This window comes from Cebus imitator, unplaced genomic scaffold (assembly GCF_001604975.1).
Source record: "Cebus imitator isolate Cc_AM_T3 unplaced genomic scaffold, Cebus_imitator-1.0 Scaffold8, whole genome shotgun sequence".
NCBI lineage: Eukaryota > Metazoa > Chordata > Mammalia > Primates > Cebidae > Cebus > Cebus imitator.
The window spans coordinates 10,489,096-10,492,896 of record NW_016107323.1 but is presented as its reverse complement, the minus strand read 5'-3'; positions in this window follow the sequence as shown (position 1 = coordinate 10,492,896).

Sequence of the window (3,801 nt, the reverse complement as noted above, 5' to 3'; positions counted from 1 at the left end):
ATGGGGTTTCACCCTGATGGCCAGGCTGATCTTGAACTCCTGACCTCAGGTGATCCACCCACCTCGGCCTCCCAAAGTGCTAGGATTACAGGCGTGAGCCACTGCGCCCAGCCGAGACAGGGTCTTGCCATGTTGCCAAGTCTGATCTCAAACTCCTGGGCTCAAGTGATCCACCCACCTCAACCTCCCAAAGTGCTGGGATTACAGGCATGAGCCACCACACCTGCTCTGGCCATCAGAGTGCTCACTATGTGCTGGAAACTGTCCTTACAGTTTTACCTCAATGAAGCTACTAAAGCCTCATAACAAATCTAAGAGGTGGATACTCCTCTAGTTGAAGAAACCAAAGCACAGAAAGGTTAAGTGACTTGTCAAAGGTCACACAGCAAGTTGATGGCAATAGTTGGATTTGAACTTGGGCCTGTCTGACTGCACAGCCTATGCTGTCTGCCACAAAGTTATACAGCCTCTCAGGAAAGTGACTTGCTTGCTCTCTGGAAATGAACAAGCCTGGGATGCTACAATCGCAGGTATGAACTAATCCCTCTGAGGTTCAAGCCTTTCCCTGAGACCCCTCAGCAGCTGATGGACTGGTCAGAATGCCCCCATCACGTGGCCACTCTACCTGGTTCTGTCCCCTTTCTCCCCAGCGTGACCTAGGGCAAGCCCCTAGTCTTCTTAGGGTGTTTTTTTGTTTTGTTTTGTTTTTGGTATATTTAAAAATTAAGATGTTGCTAGGCTCAGTGGCTCATGCCTGTAATCCCAGCATTTTGGGAGGCCAAGGCAGGTGGATTCATTGAGCCCAGGAGTTCAAGACCAGCCTGGGCAACATGGTGAAACCCTGTCTCTACAAAAAAAATTAGCCGGGCTTGGTGGCAAGTGCCTGTAGCCCCACTACTTGGGGGGGCTGAGGTGGGAGGATCACTTGAGTCCAGGAGGTCAAGGCTGCAGTGAGCCAAGATTTTACCACTGCACTCCAGGCTGGGGTGGCACACACCTGTAGTCCCAGCCACTTGAGAGGCTGAGGCAGAAGGATCACTTGAGCCTGGGAGGTTGAGGCTGCAGTGAGCCATGATCATGACACTACTCCAGCCTGGGCAACAGAGTGTGACCTTGTCTCAAAAAGAAAAAATTAAGATGTACTCAGATAGCAAATGTCCATGAATTGATGAACAGGTAATCAAAATGTGGTCTATCCACAGGATGAAATAATATTTATTCATGAGAAGAAATGGAGGCCTGGTACATGCCACAACACAGATGAATCGTGAGAACATGACACCAGTGACCGCAGCTGGACACAAAAGACCACACGCTGTGTGGTTCCACTCATACCAAATGACAAAAGAAGAGGGCAGCCAGGCGCAGTGGCTCACACCTGTAATACCAGCACTTGGGAGGCCAAGGTGGGTGAATCATTGGAGGTCAGGAGATCGAAACCAGCCTGGCCAACATGGCAAATCCCCATCTCTACTAAAAATACAAAAATTACCGGGGCATGGTGGTACACACATGTAATTCCAGCTATCTGGGAGGCTGAGGCAGGAGACTCGTTTGAACCAGGGAGATGGAGGTTGAAGTGAGCCAAGACCAATCACACCGAGAGAGCAAGACTCCGTTTCAAAAAAAAAGAACAGGGCGGATCCACGGTGACCAAATACAGACTGGTTGCCAGGGTTCTGGGGTGGGGAGGGAAGGATACAGAAAGACTTTTTGGAGTGATGAAAAAGTTCTGAAATTAATACTCTAAATGGGTGAATTGTATTGGTACATGAATTATATCTCAATCGAGTTACTTTAAAAAGCATAATCCAAAACAGGATATCAAAGACAGTGATATATATTTTGTCTCTTCCCCCCTTTGCGTTCTTATATCATCTGTTGTCTTAATTTGATTTTTTCAAATCACAACACAGATACATTCCTTTTTTTTTTTTTTTTTTTTGAGACGGAGTTTCGCTCTTGTTACCCAGGCTGGAGTGCAATGGCGCGATCTCAGCTCACCACAACCTCTGTCTCCTGGGTTCAGGCAATTCTCCTGCCTCAGCCTCCTGAGTAGCTGGGACTACAGGCACGCACCACCATGCCCAGCTAATTTTTTGTAGTTTTAGTAGAGACAGGGTTTCACCATGTTGACCAGGATGGTCTCGATCTCTTGACCTCGTGATCCACCCGCCTCGGCCTCCCAAAGTGCTGGGATTACAGGCTTGAGCCACCGCGCCCGGCCGATACATTCCTTTTTTTAAAGATAGACTCTTGCTATGTTGCCCAGGTTGACATTGAACACCTGAGCTCAAGTGATCCTCCCACCTCAGCCTCCTGAGTGGACAAGTGCACGTCACCACTCAGCTCTGATACAGTTTTTTTTAAACTGAGACAGGGTCTCGCGCTGTCACCCAGGCTGGAGTACAGTGGTGCAATCTTGGCTCACTGCAGCCTCCACTTCCCAGGCTCAAGTGATCCTCCCACCTCAGCTTCCCGAGTAGCTGGGACTACAGGCGCACAGCACCACACCAGCTAATTTTTGTATTTTTTGTAGAGACAGGGTTTCCCATGTTCCCCAAGCTGGTCTCGAACTCTTGGGCACAACTGAACTCCTCCTGATAAATATACCCCATAAGTATATACATCTACTGTGTACCCACCAATGACGTAAGAACCAAACCAACTCCTCCCACCTTGGCCTCCCAAAGTGCTGGGATTATAGGAGTGAGCCACCACGCCCAGCCGGATACATTCTTGGTGAAGCAAATGGAACAATATACAGAGGTCTAGAGAGTTTGTCATCTCGTCCCTACCACTTGTAGCTCCAAATCCACCACCTCTCCTGTATCCAATCATGACACTGGCGTGTCAGTTAATTTGGCGTTGTAAGATAGTGAATCGCTGTCTTTCTTCAGTCTGAACTCTCTGACTTCGTGGGTAACCTCGCGTGGAGATATCATCAAAAGTCTAAGTCTGGGGCCTCTGAATGTGACCAGGCAGGCAGGATCGCCCACCTGCTTCCTGCTCAACCCTCTCCACTGGCGCTATGTCCTCAAAGGACTCCGAAGTCCTGGGCTGACATTTCTGCACTCATCACCTCGTGTTCCCAGGGACACTTTTACCCATCTTCTGAGCCTGTTCCTACCTGTACCATAGGACTCAAAATGCCCATTCCCCTGGTTGTCTGGGGCTTATGGGAGACCCCACCTGGGAAACATAAAGGATCGGGTGCCAGCAGGTGCTCCAGCAAAGTGAGTGCCAGCTGTATACACTCAGATGCACACGAGGGAGGCTCTGTCTCCACGTGAGCTTCACCATCCCCACCTCTCCCTAAGTTTGCCACCTCTCATCCCCAAAACTCGCCCATGGATGCCCCACTGCGGAGGGAGCCTGGGAGTGTCATGGAAGGTAAGAGGGGACAGCCTGTCCCACAGAGGACAACAGCTGAGCACACTGTTTGTACCCTGTTTGCCCTCTGGCTCATCAATATTCTCGTCCCAGCCAGCCTGACAAGAGAGCTTTGTTGAGGAGGCCAGGGAGAGGGTTGGCCAGGCCTCTGTGTGTGAGTGTGTGTGTGTGTGTGTGTGCGTGTGTGTGTGTGTGTGCCACCCTGTGGATAGAAGATCTCCACACAGCTAGGGACAAACAAGAGTCTTGGCATGGGGCATGGAGAGTTTTCAAATGCAAGACCTTCCAGTTCTGTGACGATGATGATGACGATCGATGATGGTTACTAACTTACTGAACACTTAGCCAATTCCAGGCGTCTCCCACACATGCATTGTCAAGTCACCTAATCCTAGAAGGGAAGTACCA